The sequence below is a fragment of the Lynx canadensis genome, chromosome F2 (genome assembly GCF_007474595.2).
Source record: "Lynx canadensis isolate LIC74 chromosome F2, mLynCan4.pri.v2, whole genome shotgun sequence".
NCBI lineage: Eukaryota > Metazoa > Chordata > Mammalia > Carnivora > Felidae > Lynx > Lynx canadensis.
In genome coordinates, this window is record NC_044320.2 from 6110839 (window position 1) to 6132028 (window position 21190).

The window sequence follows — 21190 nt, forward strand, 5'->3', positions numbered from 1 at the left end:
CTGGCCACACAGCGTTATTAGCTGGGCCGATCACAAGTATCCCCGAAAGAGCTTCCTGGCACTACAGAGGCAAACCGCTCTTTTCCTGCTCCTCCGAGTTGTCACAGGAAGAAGGATTTGGCTCCTAGACCCTCCTGCAGCACCCTTTGCCACCGATTTGGAAAAAATGTTGTGTGAGAAATGAAGATTCAGCCCCTCGGTTATATTGTCTGTACACCCGGATGAAGCAAAGCCTGAAGCTATTTGAGACTTTCATTTCAGTTGTACGAGCTAATATATTTACCCATTCCATGCCACATTGGTTTGACCTGACTCTGATACTTACCGGCAAAAGCACTCTGGCTAATGCAGCTGAAGAAGGGAAAGGGCATATCTTTGAGAAATTCAGCCTTTGGACAACACCATCAATGCACAAATGACCTATGATATCTTAGGCAAATCATTCAACCATAGTGGGATTTGTTTTCTATATTTACAAAGTGATTCCCTGTATCTCCCTGCGTTGTTCAGAAAATGCTGACTCTACGTTTTGTTAGAGTTCCATTATTTGGGTTTACACCTTATCTCCTTTGAAGAACTGTAATTCCTTAGGGATGTGAATTATTTTCAACTTTTGATCTACAGTGCTGCTACAATGCTTATCATCTAGCAGTATATGTGAAATGAATTATTTCACTGAAAATCAGCCTACATATATTTTTAGAAATTTTTCACAGGCTCTATGATATGATGAGACGGCAACGGCCTGAATAGGAACATGTTACCATATTCCCCTTTGTTTTCCCGAGGATTTCATGGCCAGAGACCATACTGACGGCTGTTCCCTATTGCAATGTAGACCACTGCTGCATCAGTAATGCATTAGCTCTCAACGTCCCTTTCATCCAGAAAAAGTCAAATAACTCAATTAATTAACTTTAAAAATTCAACCTCTCAGCCCTCCCGCTTGCCGCACCACCTGGCTCAGCCAGAGCCTTCCAGAGTTTCTTGGTGCGACCCAAGTGAGTAGCCCGGGGTGATGAAAACAGATCGCGTGCCTCGCGCTCTCCCAGCTGCTCCAGCCTAAAAGAACACCGCTAAACTCATCTGTAGATGCAGGATATCGTTCAGCAGGATTTCCCCTAAACCTTCATTGAATCAGAGCCATAGCTGTCACTCACTGATGTGTTCTTAACTATAAGCACCTCTGAAGCCAGTCAGCAACTTGATGAATTTGCTGCTCACAGCACCAGGTGGCGAAGGAAAAAGAGAGCAGAACCCCCTGCATATAGCAGCGGCACCCAGTTAAGAAATTAAACAGTGAGAAGTCCTCTTAGGCACTTGTAAGTGTGTTTGGCCCTTGAAAGTGCGCAACACAGTGTAGGGCCCCAGAGCTGGGGACGCACACGCAACAAGCAGAGATCTGGGGCTGCTGGAATCGGAGAGAAGCAGCCACGATGCAGAACGCCTGAATTCTGTGCTGGGTTTTGTTCCGGACCTGGTCACCAGGGGTACTGCTGCTGCGTATCTTCAAGCTGAGCAAACCAGTAACAAAGGGTCCAATGCCGGATTGCCGGCAGATTCCAACACGTGGTTCTCTAACTCTGCTCCTTGGAAAATCGAGGTCTCATGACAGCTTAGCAAGGAAACAGTGTGTAGTGAGACACGGCTGAAGGAAGGGAGCAGCTGGTTGGTCGCAGGAGTCAGAAAGAGCACAGCAGACTTCAGACTTCCTTTCCTCATTTCAGCAGAAGAACTGTGGAATTATTTTATGTATTGAGATTTCTTGGCAGATTTTGCTTGGGTTTTAAAAAGAAGGGGACGATGAAGACAAATGAAAGTCACTGTCTTAGGTTAGGTCACAGACCGGGGACATCATACTTTCTGATCAGGACACTGCACAGGCAAAGGAAAGGTGTCAAACACACCTATCAGGGGAGATTTCCACATCCAAGAACACAGGGAGATGTGTGTGCTCTTGAGAGAAAGTTCTATAAAGCGATGTGAAAGGTGGTGATGACCGAAACACAGCAGAGGGGCAAAGGGCTGAATCACATACTGCACTCCTCACAGGCAGATGGAGAGGTTGCCCACCCTTCCGGCTCAGTGTAGGCCAAGAAAAAATTTCTGAAAAGTTCTGTGTGGTTTCTTCTGAGACTCAAGTGTTATCGATCCGTGTCTTTTTGGTTCATTTGACCATGGTAAGCCAAAATGTGTGTGGAAAGTTGCTGAGGCAGCCAATGGACAGATTTCCATCTGGTCTTGTTTCTGGGAAAGTTTCTGGCTCATCACCCTTTTCTAAAACAAACTAAAAGCACAGGATTTTGTTGGGGTGTTATTTTTGGTTTGTTGCCCTCCTTTTTTTGCTTGTCATGTTTTTTACCCTACCTTGTCCACTGATTTAAAAATGTATCCCTATCACACAGCATATGAGTATGGGATGCTCCCTCTCTCTAAGGAGTTTGGAGTTTGGATTTAAAAAGCCCCCACAAACAACACAATTAAGAATCCAGTAACCAGGCTGCATCTTGCTGCTGCAGATTGTATGACCTTGGAATAATTACCTCCATGTCTCCGTCTCCTCATATATACAGTGGGGAAAATAAGCATATCTAACTGAGGGGGTTGGGATAAGAACTGGATGAAGTAAGTAATACACGAGTGTTGGATAGAAAAATGGCTCCTTCAAAATATGTCCATATATGGATGCGTTACTCTTCACAGCAAAAGGATCTTTGCAGATGTGATTCAGTTAGGCATTTTGAAACGAAAAGGTATCCTGGATTATCTGAGTGTGCCCCACGTGGTCACAAGGGTCATTATAAGAGGAAGGCGGAGATGTGGGAGTCAGAGAAAGGTAATGAAAGCAGAGGTTAGACAGAGAGATGGGAAGATGTTACATCCTCATCCTTGAAGATGGACAAAGAGACCACAAGCCATGGAATGCAGAGAGCTTTTCAAGATAGAAAAGAGAATGGATTCTCTCCTAGAGCATCCAGAAAGAATGCAGTCCTCTGATACCTAGATTTTAACCCAGTGAGACAAATGTTAGTCTTCTGATCTCCAGAGCATGAGATAATCAATCTGTGTTGTTTTAAGCCCCTAATTTTGTGATTTGTTAGAGCAGCAATAGAAAACTGATAAAACACAAAAGGCATTTAGAAAAGAGCTTAGAACATAGAAAGTATTCAGTAAGTGTTAAGTCATGGCCAGTAGTAAAGGGGAAGAATGTATGAGAAGAAGAAATGTCACACGTCTGAGGCTCATCTTGAAGGACTGCACATGAACCAGAGACTGGCAGGCTGAACGGGCCACCACTATGGAAAAGCACAAGGCTCTCCACGAACAGCTGAGTTTGAGTACTGACCCACCAGCGTACTTAACCATATGGAGCTCAAGGATCCTCTGCTCTAACTGAAAGTAATGATGCGAGTCTTCCTAGGCTGCTGTGTGAATGTGCACTTCTGTAATTACACCATCATTGAGCTCTTTCTCTCCACTCTCAGCTACCCAGGAGCAGAGTCTATTTTGAATGCCTCGTATCTGGCATTGTTAGGACTTCATGGAGTTTTCTTCCATATGCAAAAGTATGTGCAAACAAGTATGATTGCAAAGGGGGAGGGAAGGGCTCACTGCCTGCAAGAAGATGGGGTTCTGGGAAGGGCTCAGAGAGATGACCTTGGAGATAGTCGGAAATAAGACAAATGCACAGGTTTCTACCTCAACTCGCTCTGCACTGTGAGGCAGTGTTAATGCAAATAGCTCTCACTCACTGAGCACCTATTCTGTCCCCTTTGTTAATGCATTATTTCTGACCCTCGAATATCCTTACAATTGACCATGCTCACTGCACATGAAAGGAAGAGATGCTCAGAGAGGGAAAATAAATGCAAAGCCACATGATTTGCAAGTGGTGAGAATACTACGTCATCTTTGTCTTATTCCAAAGGATCTTGGCCAACTCCCTTTGACATGAATTCCTGTGGAAGGGACAAGGCGCAGCGGCAAGTGCTGGTGCTGATTTGTGACAAGTCTAGCATGAGACGGCCTCTTTCTCTAAGGGATGATGACATTTCTTTAAATGTTTTATTTATTTTTGAAAGAGATAGCATGAGTCGGGAGGGGCACAGGGAGAGTGAGAGACACAGAATCTGAAATAGGCACCAGGCTCTGAGCGGTCAGCACAGAGCCCGACGTGGGACTCAAACTCACGAGCTGTGAGATCATGACCTGAGCCGAAGTCAGTCGCTCAACCAACTGAGCCACCCAGGCGCCCCACGGGACACAATTTTAAAGAGGGTATGTCTTCACTGGATTATTTGTTTTTCCAGTGTTGAGTTTGGTAAATTCTTTACAGATTTTGGATAATAACCCTTTATCCAATATGTCATTTGCAAATACCTTCTCCTATTCCTCTTGCACTGTTGGTGGGAATGCAAACTGGTACGGCCACTCTGGAAGTCCCTCAAAAAATTAAAAATACAACTACCCTACGACCAAGCAATAGCACTACTAGGGATTTATCCAAGAGATACAGAAGTGCTGATTCATAGGTCACATGCACCCCAATGTTTATAGCAGCACTATCAACAATAGCCAAATTATAGAAAGAGCCCAAATGTCCATCAACTAATGAATGGCTAAAGAAGATGTGGTTTATATGCACAATGGAATACTACTTGACAATGAGAAAGAATGAAATCCTGCCATTTGCGACAACATGGATGGAACTGGAAGGTATTATGCTAAGTGAAATAAGTCAGTTAGATAAAGACAGATACAATGTTTTCATTCCTATGCGGAATTTGAGAACCTTAACAGAAGACCATGGGTGAAGGGAAGGGGAAAAAGTAGTTCAAGCAGAGAGGGAGGCAAACCATAAGAGATTCTTAAATACAGAGAACAAACTGAGGGTTGATGAGAAGGTGTGGGGGGGGGAGGGGAAAATGGGTGTTGTGCATTGAGGAAGGTATTTGTTGGGATGAGCACTGGGTGTTGCATGTTAAGTGATGAACTGTGGGAATCTATTCCTGAAGCCAAGAGCACACTGTACGTGCTATATGTTAGCTAACTTGACAATGAATTATATTAAAAAAAAAGAGGGTATGTCACTGTGTTCTTTCCTTCTGATTAAAATGGTGACCTTGAACTAGAAAAGGGGTCCTGGGAAACACCCCAAATATTTATGTAATGTTTTGTCTTTATATGTTTTCTTTAAAAGGAAAGGACCCTGGGGCGCCTGGGTGGCGCAGTCGGTTAAGCGTCCGACTTCAGCCAGGTCACGATCTCACGGTCCGTGAGTTCGAGCCCCGCGTCAGGCTCTGGGCTGACGGCTCAGAGCCTGGAGCCTGTTTCCGATTCTGTGTCTCCCTCTCTCTCTGCCCCTCCCCCGTTCATGCTCTGTCTCTCTCTGTCCCAAAAATAAATAAACGTTGAAAAAAAAAATAAAAAAAAATAAATAAATAAAAGGAAAGGACCCATGCCCATATCATAGTCTCAACTAGACCCATGACTTCAAAATGGCAAAAAAAAAAAAACCCACAAAAAAACCACGAAACAAAAAAAAAGCCCAGATGATAACTCAAATCATTTCCAATCACAACATTATTTTTCTATGACATGAAACCATGAATCCAATCACAGTATTATTTTTCTATGACTCACACTGTGCTGCAGGCCAGTGCAAGCGGCTAACTCCAACTTACTTCCTTATTTATTTATTTATTTAGAGTGCTCATGTGAGTGGGGGGGGGTGTGAGAGAGAGAGAGAGAGAGAGAGAGAGAGAGAGAGGAGGAATCCCAAGCAGGCCCCCCACTGCCAGTTCAGAGCCCTACGCGGGTCCGGATGTCACTGTGACATCATAACCTGAGCCGAAACCAAGAGTCAGATGCTTAACAGACTGAGGCATTCAGGCGTCCCATCAACTTATTTTCTTTAATTCAAATAACAGTAGCAACATTAGTTGATGTGTATTGGGTTTTTATTTTGTTTAGGCACTTTGATAAATAATCAGAATTCTTGGGGCATCTGGGTGGCTCGGTCAGTTGAGTGTCTGACTTCGGCTCAGGTCATGATCTCACAGTTTGTGAGTTCGAGACCCGCGTCGGGCTCTGTGCTGACAGCTCAGAGCCTGGAGCCTGCTTCGGATTCTGTGTCTCCCTCTCTCTCTGCTCCTCCCCTGCTCACACGCTCTCTCTCTCTCAAAAACAAATCAAGATTAAAAAAAAATTTTAAAAATCAGAATCCTTGATTTTAGTCTTCTCAGAAACACTATGAGTTAGATATGATTTTATGAAGATTTTTTTTTTTATTATTTCAGATGAAGATACTGAAATTGAGATGGCTAAATAAATTTCGAAGTTTGCGATTCCCATGAGTGGTGGAGCTCAGGTGAGAACCTATCTACCTCCAGAACCGCCTGTCCTCTCAATCATGATGTAACACAGTGATCATTCCCATACTCACACTTTCCAAGTGAGTTCTCTGCATTGTTTCTTTTTATCATGCCAACAATCCCACGTGGTGCCTACTGATCATATCATTTTCACTTCACGGTGGAGGATACTGTCCTAGAGTGTTTGTATAAATGTCTTTATATCAATACACTTATAAGCGGTAGAGCCAATATTTGAACCTCAATGTGTTTTTTCCTCTTCCTGTAAGGCATTTTATTTTCTCTCCCATCTAAATACATCATGGCCATGTGACTTGCTCTAGCTAAGGAAATAGGAGCATAAGTGATGGGCAGAGGTTTACCCCTGCAGTCTTTGCTCTTACCATCCCTCCTAGCATGTGAGGGTATGCGGGCTTGGTGTGCGTCCCATGGGGCGGGCATGGGTCCCAGGCTGAAGACACTACTAGAGTGAAACACGGGTCACAAGTGACTCATGAAAAACATGTAGTATGAATGAGAAACAGACTTGCTGTTTTAAGTTCCTAAGGTTTTGTGTCTTTCTGTGTCCTCAATATAACTTTGTCTATTTTTAGGTTTATATGAGGTCGCCAGGTTTACATGAAATCAAAGTCCATGTAATGATTCTCCTGATAGGTATTACACTGAATTATTCCCATGTCTCAATGGGAACTCAGTTCACCCCACGGGACAGGGAAGCCTGATATTGTCTAACCCTTATACACAAATGGTCAGAAGGTCTACCTTTTCTCCCTGTCCCTCTCTCATCTGTAGGACTTGTCAGACAGGAGGAGGCGTGAAGTGTAGGGCCCGGGGCTGAGGTACACCTTCTTACACACCACAAGTTATGTGGTGCAGCTTCTGTGCTGGGTTCTGTGGTTGGGCAAAGAGCTCAGGGGTGTTGAGGAGTGTCGTAACCAGGCCTCCCAGTAGGTGAGCCATGGCAGGGAGCTGGGCAGCTAGGAGAGCATCACAGATAGTGTGGATTATCAGAAGGACTCATCAACATGACCTGGGTTTGTGGCTACAGAGCTAGAAGGGGGCAAGAAGTCCATGGTACTTCCTCATATTGGGTCCAAGGGAGCATATGTGTCTTTATACTCAGTCTAAACTCTGAGAAGGTACTGTGGGAGCAAAATTGTAAATGATCATATTATATGAAAGAATAAACTGCCAAAAACAATACCTGCAACAGTAATTATTCAATAAATGGGTGATACCTCTTATTTTCTCTTTTTCTGACCTAGAAGTAATATTGAGTTTGGGCACTAGTTCCGGAAATGATTTATTGAAATATATAAGTAACATCATTTCGGTAAAGAAATCATATGTTGACAGAACATTTCTTTGCTATGAAAATAACTTTCCATATCCTTCCATACATTATTTTTAGGTGAAACTACATCTTTCTAATGTTTTAGTTACATTTCTCCCCCTGCTATGTTAAAATATTCTTTTATTGCTTTCTCTTCCCAGTATGAAAAATAGCTGACTGTGTTACTTTTTTTCAAAACATTTATTTATTTATTTATTTTGAGAGAGAGAGAAAGAGAGTGCAAATGGGGCAGAGGCAGAGAGGAAGAGAGGGGGAGAATCCCAAGCCGGCTCTGCGCTGAGATCATAACCTGAGGCGAGACCCAGAGTCAGATGCTTAACAGACTGAGCCACCTGGGTGCCCCCTGACTGTTATTACTTCTAATAACCCTCCACGTGAGCCCACGGAAATTACTTCCAAACCTGGAGGGCTACATACTACATGGTTCCAACTGTATGACATTCTAGGAAAGGCAAAACTATGGCGACAGCAAAAAGATCGGTGGTTGCCAGGGGCTGGAGAGTGCTAGGTGGAGCACAGAGAACTTTCAGGACAGTGAAGATACTCTGTATGACACCATGATGATGGATATATGTCATTATGCATTTGCCCAAATTCATAGAAGGTACAGTATCAAGAATGAACCCTAATTTAAACTATGGGCTTTGGATGATGATGACGATGTGTTAACGTAGCTTCATCAACTGCAACAAATGTACCACTCTGGTGGGGGAATGTGGATAATACGGGAGGTTATGTATATGTGAGAGCAGAACACGTATGGGAAATCTCTATACCTCAATTTTGTTATAAACCTAAAACTACTTTTAAAACAAGTCTTATTAGGGGTGCCTGGGTGGCTCAGTCAGTTAAGCGTCTGACTCTTGACTTCGGCTCAGGTCATGATCTCACAGTTCGTGAGTTCGAGAGCTCCATGTGGGTCTGTGCATTGGCAGTGTAGAGCCTGCTTGGGATTCTCTGCCTCCTTCTCTCTCTGCCCCTCCCTACTCACGCTCTCTCTCTCTCTATCTCAAAATAAATCAACTTAAAAAAAAAAACAAGTCTTAATAAAAATACGTATCTATGAAGCGCATACTATATGGTAGGCAATAAACAGGCAGAGCAACAGGGTAAGTGAGGTAGGTCCTTGCCTGCATCTGAAGGGAGACAGACAAATGCAACAGACAAGAAACTGGATGGTATTGGGACAGGGGTCTTAATGGGAGCCCTAGGAATGCTGTGGCCAGCCAAGCACCTAACTGGGATCAGAGCAGATCAGGAATATTCCTCGTGGCAATTTTAAGACTGGCCAATTGTAGCCAGCTGTGCAAGCTGTGATCTACACCATAAGAGATATCCATTCCTTAAATTGTAATGGGCATGACCTCCCCTGGAGGAAATCTTTTAAGTATATTAAACAATGATGTGGCATGATCCATTTTGCCCTTAAAATTATCTCTGGCTGTGGTAGGGGAATAAATTGGAGGAGGCCAGGCAGGAGGAAGGGAGGACAGTCCGAGGACAGAGCACTATTACAGCTCAGCGGCCATAGGGTAGCGACAGGGTGTTGGACAGAAGTGGGCAGAGTTGCAGGCTATTTAGGAGGTAGAATCATTAAAGTTTACACATTGAATGTGAGTAGCTGAGGGATACAGGGGAGTTGGAAATGCAATTTATTGAGAAAGGTAACCCAAGAGAAGGAGGGAGATTTACAGGATCATTTTGCTGAGTTCTAAGTGTACTGGGAATGTCCACATTAATAAACATTGTGGACATGAGGACAGGATGTTAAATAGAGACAGTGCTTCGAGACCAATTATAATTTGAATGTAAATTAACATATATCAATGAAATAATTCTCCCAGTTTAATAGTCAAGATAGAAACAGAATCCTCAGAATTGTCAATATTTCAGAGATTTCAGAGGCACTAAAAGTGGGACCTCAGGAAGATTCCAAGGAGTGTCTAGAGAGGCAGGAGAGAATGCAGAAGAAAATGCAACCACAACACCTCCCTGCAGACAGATAGAAAGACATGGAAAGAGAGACATTCAAATAGGAAATAGTGGCTAACAATGATCAATTATTAAAATCAAGAACTGGATGACAACCAAACATTTATATATTTTTTTGAGTTTTAATTCTTTGAGAGAGAGAGCAAGTGGGGGAGAGGAGCAGATGGGGGAGAAGGTGGGGGAGAGGCAGAGAGAGAGAGAGAGAGAGAGAGAGAGAGAGAGAGAGAGAGAATCCCAAGCAGGCTCCACACTCAGCACAGAGCTTGATGTGGGGCTCAATCCCATAACCCTGGGATCATGACCTGAGCCAAAATCAAGAGTCAGACAATCAACTAAGTACCCAGGCCCCTAAGCTATATTTAATTAAAAGTAAGACATCAGTTACCCAGGACAGAATCATTTTTTATTTACTCCCATTTACCCCATGTCCCCATATGAATACACTTACTAGAGATAATCCCTTAAGGACAGAAATTGCATGTTACCAATCTCTGCATATCCTGTGCAGGGAACAATGTCTAGCTTTGTGACCAACGTCCAATGAACATTTGTTATTGGATTCGTGGACATCAAAGAAGAAAAACAGAACTCTGGAGAGTGTTTTTTTTTTTTTTTTTCCAGAAATCTTGATCTTCAATGCAGAGGCAGCCTGAAGGTGTGGCTGTCTCAATAAATTTTATGACAAAATTAATTTTGTAAAAGTGCAGGGATGAACTGAAAATAGCAAGCTTTAACTAACGAAGTTTCCACCCAGCCTAGCTTTGATGAGGTGAGAAAGAAATTGAACAAGATAAAGCATTTTCAATCCTCAGCCAGAATATGCCAAAATCCATCTCTGAAGCAGGTCCTAATCACAGTCAAATCTCTCCTCAAAGTACATTAAGGTTATTTAAGAATCTGGGCTCCATTCAACTGAGCAAAAGCAAACTCTTTCTGCCTCTTCTGAGTTTTTCCTCAGTTGTCATCATCATTGAATTATTAAGGCAACAAATTGTACTTAACTATATTACTGACAAGTTCTTACTAGTTCAATAGAAAGGTGGGAAATTCTCATTTCAGGAGCACACACACACACAGGCTCTCCTAAGAGAAAATGAAAGGTTTTCCACTTTGCAGATTATCCAGAAATGGTGTTTGCTGGTAATATCAGAGCTTTCTTCCTTCTCCTTCTTCTCCTTCTTTTTTCATCTGACCTTTTGTTCTCCCACGAAATTTATGTGACAGCTCAGGAATATGGAGAAGTAAACTGGCAGGTCAGGGGACTTTATCGGCCACTACAGTCAAATGCTCCTTTCTTTCTTCTGACAAGGAAAAGAGGCTTCCACATTAGATCCACTTCATATTATAAGCATTTGACCTCTCCGTGTTCTCATCTTTAAATATTCATGTCTTTCAATGTTATCTTGAAGATTTGTGATTAACCAGAGGCAGCTCTCCCACGAAGCTAATGCAGCTGAAGCATCAGAAGTCCTTCACATCCAGGAGGCCATTCTAAACCTCTGGAAGGACCCTAACATCACGTTAACATGGTCTTACATTGAAAGTAATATGCTTTAACTTCAATTTTGGTGATAGCTACTGTCTCTTTGCTCTCTGACTTCCTTACATCACACTTTCTGTTGGGACAGCTGGAGGTATTTGGGGATCTTGGTAAGAAGAGGTGAAATACAGCTCATTGGATGCAACAAGCTTTGTGATCTGAAATTGCTTTGTGCAGATGAAGTTATGTTAGCCATCCTGGTGAAGGGATGACTTCCAGGAATACCGCTCTGATACTGTCTGCAAACTCCATGCCACGTGTTCCATTGAAATATAAATACATCCCAGAGTACCCGACACTGGAAAGACACTCTCTTCCGCAGTATCATAAACAATTAAATGCACAATACAGAACTCCTACTTAAGATGTTATTTCAGTAGTTTTTGGTGTTTGTAATATTTCTCACGTTAATATTTGTCACTCAAACATCTGTGCCTTGCTGTGATTCCATGTTTCATTCTAAATAAATATCTGCTTTTGTATCTACTATTTATCTGTTGTAGGGTATTCTTTTTCTTAGGGAAGGGTGCCCAAGTTATAAAAACTTCAGACCTCGAAAACGAGGATCTTTCCGTGAACATAACCCAGACCAGTGTTTCAGGCAGAGCTCTTACTGCAGTGTATCAACAGCTGAGGGGGCTGATGGTGGGGATGACAATGAAGATGATGGTGATTACTCAACAGGGTGGAGTCCCTACTTCACGCAAGGAAGTGTAACTGTTCTGAGACAACATTTTCAGAAGTAACCCAATTTGCTAATCGCAGCTCCCTTTTCGCGTACCGGTGCTACCCAGACTCAAATCCACTCCTTAACCACTGCCGTGCTCCGTTTTCTTAGATGCTTCCTTTTCCTTAAAAGTCTGTGGCAGACACTCCTGGTTTTCTGATCCAACACTCATTTAGCACCACCTGCCAGGCTCTATCATACAGACGGCTAATACATTATCCAAAGTGAAGAACTCTGTTCTTAATTTCCTTTGAAGCTAGGGGTAGTCCCATGAGGCACATCTGTCCACTGAGTTATAAAGATAGGGTCACTGGGAGAAGTGTTTTTTTTTCCCCATTAAGAGTGATATGAGTCTCTGGTGTCATGCCTTCCTCTGATTCCTCCTTTGTTATGTGTAAGGCATTACATGAGATTTTGAAAAGTCAAGGGAATCACAACGCTGCTGACATCATTGGACTGTGGCAACAAAACAAACAAATCAAAATTTGCTTCTGTCTAATGTTCTCACTCCATGAAAAATGTAAATCTTTATTCTGCTTAACTTACTGTTGATTTTTTGTTTTGTTGTGTGTATTTTTTTGTTTCTGTTTTGTTGGTTACTTGCTGATAAAAATTACTCCTGAGAATGCATACCTTCCCATTCAAGTTCACATCTCCCCCTTTCCACACATCCTCAAAACCCTTCACACAGTTCAAGATTCAGCTAAATACAACCTCTTTCATCATACATACCCTATGCCTTAAGTTGACATTAATCTTTACCTAATCACTTTTGCCATAACCTTCTACATATTTCATTTCTGGATGTCTGTTTATAAGAACATACACTTGGGGCACCTGGGTGGCTCAGTCGGTTTAGTGCCTGACTTTGGCTCCAGTCATGATCTCATGGCTCGTGAGTTCAAGCCCCGCGTCGGGCTCTGTGCTGACAGCTCAGAGCCTGGAGCCTGCTTCCGATTCTGTGTCTCCCTCTCTCTCTGCCCCTAACCCACTCACATTCTGTCTCTGTCTCTCTCAAAAATAAACATTCAAAAAAAATTTAAATAAGAACATACGTTTATTTTCAGGTTTGTCTCTTGAATATCAAAGAATGCTATTATTTTTGGTATCTTTTATACCAGGGGTCAGCAAACATTTTGGGTAAAGGGCCAGGGAGTAATATTTTAGGGTTACAGACCATACACTATCTGTTGAATCTGTTCAATTTGTCCCAGCAAAAAATCTGAGAGCAGTCATAGATAGTATGTATGTAAATGTATGGGCACAGATGAAACCTATAAAAGTTTATAAAAACAGATGACAGGCCGGATTTGGCCCACAGAGCAAATCTGCCAACCTCTGTAACACAGAATCTATAAAAGCCTCTTGGATATTTAGGAAAAAAAAATCATTGAATAAATGAAAACAAATTATGAACAGACTATAACCAACAACTGCTTCATGCTGTTTTCATGAAGTTTACACCACATATTAATCATGGAATAAGTATGCATCAGGCAAAGAGAGACAGCACTATGCACTACAGTATTTTCCAAAACGGGGGATAAAAACCATGTGCTGCCCACAAGATGACTCTAGGTGGGAGGAAACTTGCCATTAAATACCAAAATTCACACAGATTTAGTGAAGGTTTCAGTTCAGTGCTAATCTCTCTTAAATAATCAATGATCTTCCCATTTAAAAAGAAATAAAGTCCCAACAGATAAATGACAATGGAACAAGCCTTTAAGCAAAGCATCTTAACATTAATACTGTTTAGTAACTACATTTAAAATTATCTTATGGAAACCAATCCATATCTATATAATTTCTTTAAAAAATTTATTTAACTCGATGGAAAGGAAAGACCATAAGTAAGCGTTAGAAAAGTAGGGCGTACAAAAGCAGGAAAAAAATTATCTGTAAAAATCAGTAGAGGGACTCACAAAATAAAAGGAGGTAAAATATGATGCCATATACCTACAATGTGGTAGACCGAGCAGTAAAGAATGGGTTCGAACTTAAGCAACCATCAGCTTAAGATACATTACTATATGCATAAGATGTTATATACAAACCTAACGGTAACCACACATCAGAAATTGGTAATAGATATGCAAAAAATAAAGAAAATGGAATCCAAGTATATCATTAAAGAAACGCAGAAAAACCATAAGAGAAGAGAACAAGAGAAGAAAGGAACAGAGAACTGCAAAAACAAGTCACAAAACGAGTAACAAAATGGCAATACATACATACCTATCAATAACTGTAAATGGGCTAAATGCTCCAATCAAAAGACACAGGGTGACAGTGGATAAAACAACAACAACAGCAACAACCACAAAAACCCAAGATACATCTATATGCTGCCTACAAGAGACTCATTTCAAATCGAAAGACACATGCAGAGTGAAAGGGGGAGGATGGAGAAACATGTATCATGCAAATGGGTGTCAAAAGAAAGCTGGAGTAGCAATACTTACATCACACAGCATAGTGCTTAAAAAAAGACCATAACAAGGGATAAGGAAGGACATTACATAATGATAAAGGAAACAAACGAACAAGAAGATATAACAATTATATTTATGCACCCAACATGAAAGCACCCAAATACATAAAACAGTTGCTAATAAAAAAACATAAACTAATCAATAGCAATACAATAACAGCAGGGACCTTAACACCCCACTTACATCATGGACAGATCATCCAAACAGAAAATCAACAAGGAAGCAGTGGCTTTGAATGGAACACTGGAACAGAAGGATCCACCAGATATATTCAGAACATTCCATCCTAAAACAGGAGAAAACACATCCTTCTCAAGTGCACATGGAACATTCTCCAGAACAGATCACTTATTAGGCCACGAAAGAAGTCACAACAAATTTAAAAAGATGCAAGTCACACCATGCATCCTTCCTAACCACAGCGCAAGAAATAAATCGCAGGAAAAAATCTGGAAAGAGCACAAATACATGGAGATTAAGTAACATGCTACTAAACAATGAGTGGGTCAACCTAGAAATCAAAGAAAACATAAAAAATGCCATGGAGACAAATGAAAATGAAAACACAAGGGTCTAAAATCTTCAGGATGCAGCAAAGTTCTAAGGGGGAAATTTAGAACAATAAAGACGTACCTCAAGAAGTAGGAACAATGTCAAACAACCAACCTAAACTTACATCTAAAGGAGCTAGACAGAAACAAACAAACAAAACCCGAAACCAGAAGAAAGAAGGAAATAACAAAGATCAAAGCAGAAATGATACAGTAACTAAAAACAAATGAACAACAGCAATAACAACAACACAAGAGAACAGATCAATGAAACCAAGAGCTGCTTCTTTGAAAAAATCAACAAAACTGATAAACCTAACCAGATTCATCAAGAAAAAAAAAGAGGACTCAAATAAACAAAGTCAGACATAAAAGAGGAGAAATAACAACCAATACCTTAGAAATATAAAAGATTGTAAGATAATATTATGAAAAATTGTATGCCAAAAATTGGGCAACCTAAAAGAAATGGATAAATTCCTAGAAACATTTCACCTACCAAAACTAAAGAAGGAATAAATAGAAAATTTGGACACAGAGTATCAGCAATGAAATGGAATCAGTAACCAAAAAACTCCCCCCAAAGAGAAGTTCCAGACCAGAGGGTTTCACAGGTGAATTCTACCAAACATTTAAAGAACAGTTAATACTTACTCTTCTCAAACTTCTCCCAGAAAAAGAGAAGAGGAAGGAAAGCTCAATATTCATCCCATGAGCCCACCATTACCCCGACACCAAAACCAGATAAAGATAACACACACACAAAAAGAGAATTTCAGTCAAATATCTCTGATGAGCATCAGTGCAAAAATCCTCAACAAAATAAGCAAACTGGGGTGTCTGGGTGGCTTGGTCAGTTAAGTGTCCTACTCTTCTTGGTTTTGGCTCAGCTCATGATTGTGTGGCTTTGTGAGTTCAGTCCCCACATTGGGCTCTGTGCTGGCAGCATGGAGGCTGCTGGAGATTCTCTCTCTCTCTGTGCCCCCTCCCACGCTGGCTGTCTGTCTGTCTCAAAATAAATACACAAACTGAAAAAATTTAAAAACAAATATTAGCAAACATTCCAACAATACATTAAAAAAAAACTCATTCATCACAATCAAGTGAGATTTATTCCCAGAATGCAAGGGTGGTTCAATATTTGCAAACCAATCAATATGATACAGTACATCAGTAAGTAAAAGGGTAAAAAGCATATAATCATTTCAATAGATGCACAAAAAGCTTTGGGAAAGCACAACATCCATTAATGACAAAAACCCACAACAAAGTAGGTTTAGAGGGAACATAACATAATAAAAGCCTTTTATGAAAAATCCCACAGCTAACATCTTACTAAGTAATTAAAATGATAAAATACCTAGGGATAAACTTAACCAAAGAGGCAAAAGACCTTTACTCTGTAAACCATAAAACACTGGTGAAAGAAATTGAAGATGACACTAAGAAATGGAAAGATATCTGAGGCTCATGGATCGGAAGAGTAAATAACGTTAAAATGTCAATACCACCCAAAGGAATCTATAGATTTAATCTAATCCCTACTAAAATACCAACAGCATTTTTCACAGAACTAGAACAAACAATCCTGAAATTTGAATGGAACCAAAAAGATCATGAATAGCCAAAGCAACCTTGAAAAAGAAAAACAACGCTGGAGGCATCACAATTCCAGACTTCAAGTTATATTACAAAGCTGTAGTAATCAAAACAGTATGTATGGTACTGGCACAAAAATAGATGCACAGATCAATCAAACACAACAGAAAGCCCAGGGCGGGGTGGCGGGGGGAGGGGGAGGGGGACACAATTATGTGGTCAATTAATCTACAACAAAGGAGGAAGAATATGCAACAGGAAAAAGACAGTTTCTTCAACAAATGGTGCTGGGAAAACTGGACAGCTATATACAAAAGAATGAAACTGAACCACTTTCTTACCCCATACACAAACTCAAAATGGATTAAGGACCTACATGTGAGCCCTGAAACCATAAAAATCCTACAAGAGAGCCCAGGCAGTAATTTTTCTCACAGTGTTCACAGCAACATATGTCACATAGCAACCCTATGTCGTCTGAGGCAACGTAAACAAAATCAAAAATAAACTATTGGGACTATATCAAAATAAGAAGCTTCTGCACAAAAACAATCAACGAAACTAAAAGACAACCTACTGAATGGGAGAATATATTTGCAAATGATTTATCTGATAAAAGGTTAGTATCCAAAATATATAAAGAACTTACCCAACTCAACAGCCAAAAAACAAATAATCAAATTAAAAACGGGCAGAAGACATGAACAGACCATTCTCCAAAGTAGACATAAGAGAGGGCCAATAGACAAATGGAAAGAAGCTCAACATCACTCATCATCAGGGGAACACAAATCAAAACCACAGTGTAAGAATGGTTAAAATAAAAAATTCAAGAAACAAGTGTTGGCAAGGATGTGGACAAAAAGGGACCTTCATGCACTGTTGGTGGGAATGCCGCCACTGTGAAAAACAGTAGGGAGGGTCCTCAAAAGAATTCAAAATAGAACTACCCGATGATCCAAGAATCCCACTACTAAGAATACATGAAGAATACAAAAACACTTGTTTTAAGGGATATACGGACCACCATGTTTATTGTAGCATCATTTACAATAGCCAAATTATGGAAACAGCCCGTGTCCATCAACAGATGAATGGATAAAGATGCAACAGCATGGACAGATCTAGAGAATATAATGCCAAGCGAAATAAGTCAGAGAAAGAAAGATCTATGATTCCACAAATATGTGGAATTTAAAAAACAAAGCAAATGAACAAACAAGCTGTAAATACAGAGAAGAAACTGGTTATTACCAGAGGGAGGGAGGTGGGGGATGGGTGAAATAGGCAAATAGCACACTTAACTTTGGTAGACACTGACTAATGTATGGAGCTGTTGAATCACCATATTGTACACCTGAAACTAATATAACACTGTATGTTAATTACACTGCAATTAAAATTTAAAAAGACAAAAAAAAAAAAAAAAAACCACATATGGCTGTAGAGACTTAATGTCAAGCCATGCAAGGGCATGAGAAACCTGAAATGCTCTCTACTAAGTAAAAGAAGCTAATTTTAAAAGGTTACATCTTGTAGGTTTCTAAGTATATGACATTATGGAAAAGGCAGATCTATGGCTACAAAAAAAAGATCAGTGGGGGATGCGTGGGTGGTTCAGTCAACTAAGCATCCATCCAACTCTTGGTTTCAGCTCAGCTCATGATCTCGTGGTTCATGGAATTGAGCCCCGCATCAGGCTCCATGCTGTCAGTGTGGGATTCTCTCTCTCCTCTCTCTCTGCCCCTCCCCGGCTCATGCTTGCTCGTGCTCTCTGTCTCTCCTTCTCTATCTATCTCTCAAAACAAATAAATAAACTTAAAAAAAGTTCCAAAAAAAAAGAGTGGTGCCATGGATTCAAGGTCAGGGGATGGAGAGGCAGAGCACAGAGGAATTTTACAGCACCGAAAATCCTCTGTATGGTATTACTAGAGTGGATGCATGTCACTATACATTTGTCCAAACCCATGGAAAGTACACCAAGAGTAAACCCTAATGTAAATAATGGGCTTTCGTGAGTAAGATATGTTAATGCAGGTTCGAGGGAAGCTATATATAAGGGAGCAGGGGGCACATGGGAACTCTCTGTGCCTTCTCAATTTTGTTGTGAACCTAAAACTGTTCTAAAAAGAAAGTCTTATACAAAGAATACCCTACACGACAGGTGACAGAAATAACAGGGTGAGTAAGGTAGCTAACATCCATGCCTGCAGATACTTTAGATCCGAAGGGGGACAGACAACAACAAATACAACAAACGAAACTGGGTTATGTGGTGATAGGGTGTTAATGGGAGTGCTAGCAACATGGTAGCCAATCAAACCAATTCAAAGAAGAATTTATTTTATTTTATTTTATTTTGTTTTGTTTTTTTAAAGGAGTTTTTAATGTTTATTTATTTTGAGAGAGAGAAATAGCACAGGGGAGGGGCAGAGAGAGAGAGAATCCCAAGCAGCCTCCACACTGCCAGTGCAGAGCCTGACACAGGGCTTGAACTCACGAACCGTGAGATCGTGACCTGAACTGAGATCAAGAGCCAGACACTTCATCAACTAAGCCACCCAGGTGCCCCAATACATTTATTTTAAAAATCACAATGAGGCAGAATGCAGAGAAACTAAAAAATTCTGGACGTAGTATTTGAATGATTGAAGTTAGGGAAATACTGTGGCTTAAGGGCGGTTTGATTACTTTGTAATCAAAATAACTCACTTCAAATTCATGAACTTGTCATAGACAAGGTTGCTAACTTCAGAAAAATCTTATGATTTACCTAAAGCTAAATTTCCTCATCCCTAGAAAAGATTATTGACCGGGGTGGGGATGGGGGGTCAACTTACATAATACATGGAAAAGCCCTCATAAACTACTATATAAATTTCAGTTATTAATGACAAACCTAGCTTATTCTGAAACTGAGAAGCTTTCAGCAGGTGTTTCTAAATGATTAATATTCTCTTGCAGCCAGTGCCTGAGACACAATCAAGTGTTTCATTAAACGTGAAGATATCAATATTCTGTTTCAGAATCAATGTACAGACATACTTGGCTACCTATTAGTTTAAAGGAAAGGAAGACATTAGCAACTCATTTTGGTTGTAAAATTGGTTATTTAACATATAACCACATTATAATTTGTAACATGTTTATCAAAATTTAGTGCCTTGTTGAGAATTGCCTCCTTTTAGGAAATTTATTGCTCAGTTTTACTCTAGCCTTATAATATTAGCAATAAATCCAAGAGTAATATTATGGCTTTTTTCACTTGATTAAACTGAAATCATGGATACAAATTAAATGTTAGTGATTACATTTCATTGAGGATCTATAATGCATAATTTATGTAGGATACACTTAAAACGGTCAAAGTGTTCAGAATATTCAAAAAGAATGAATCCACAATGCACCTGAGAATATTATTTCCTGTTTACACGGTAGACAGTTTCTATATGAACTAGCACCTAAAGTAAACAAAAAGATTTAGAAACCACATGATTTTTATAAGAACATAAGTTCCCTGTAGCAATGGTGACTGGCACGTGGTAAGTGCCTGGCTTACAGGAGGAATTCAATAATTGGTAAAGGTTTCGCATTAGTTTCCTATTGCTGCTGTCAGATTTCAACAAATTTAGTGGCTTCAAGCAAAACACATTTATAATCTTATAAATCTAGAGGCCGGGTGTCCAAAATGGATCTCACTTGGCTAAAATCAAGGTGTTGGCATTCATTCTGGAGGCCTGAGGGGAATACCCATTCCTAACCACTCCCATCTTCTAGAGGCCCCCAGTATTCAAACCAACAATGCACATCTTTAAGTCTCAGACCTCTCCATCATCAGGTCCCCTTTCATTTCGACCCCACTGCATCCCTCTTGTAAAGATCTTTGCGGGGTGCCTGGGTGGCGCAGTCAGTTAAGCGTCCGACTTCAGCCAGGTCATGGTCTCGCGGTCTGTGAGTTCGAGCCCCGCGTCAGGCTCTGGGCTGATGGCTCAGAGCCTGGAGCCTGTTTCCGATTCTGTGTCTCCCTCTCTCTCTGCCCCTCCCCCGTTCATGCTCTGTCTCTCTCTGTCCCAAAAATAAATAAACGTTGAAAAAAAAATTTTTAAAAAAAAGATCTTTGCGATAACACGGGGACCACTCTAATAATTCGGAGTAATATTCCCAACTCGAGACCTTTCACGTAATCACATCTTTGAAGTCCCTTTTGCCATGCAAGATAAAATATTTCATCAGTTCCAGCAATTAGGACAGGTAGTGGTCATTATTCCAACTACCACAAGACTGCAAGATCAAGTTTTTAACAACTAAAGGTTTTGTTATTTCAATCCACTACTACTCTTTCTAGATTAGGTCAGCTACATAGCTGCTAAGTACTGGTACTATCAAGAAATTTAAGAATCTAACGATGATATCTAGGTTTTCTAGAGCATAGCTTAAGTACTTTTGTACGTTATTTCAGCTAATAAAAAAAACTGAGAAGATGCCAGATGGAAATATCAAAATCTAGGAATTCTAGAATGCATGGATGAACTTTCATTTTATTCATGAATAAGACTCA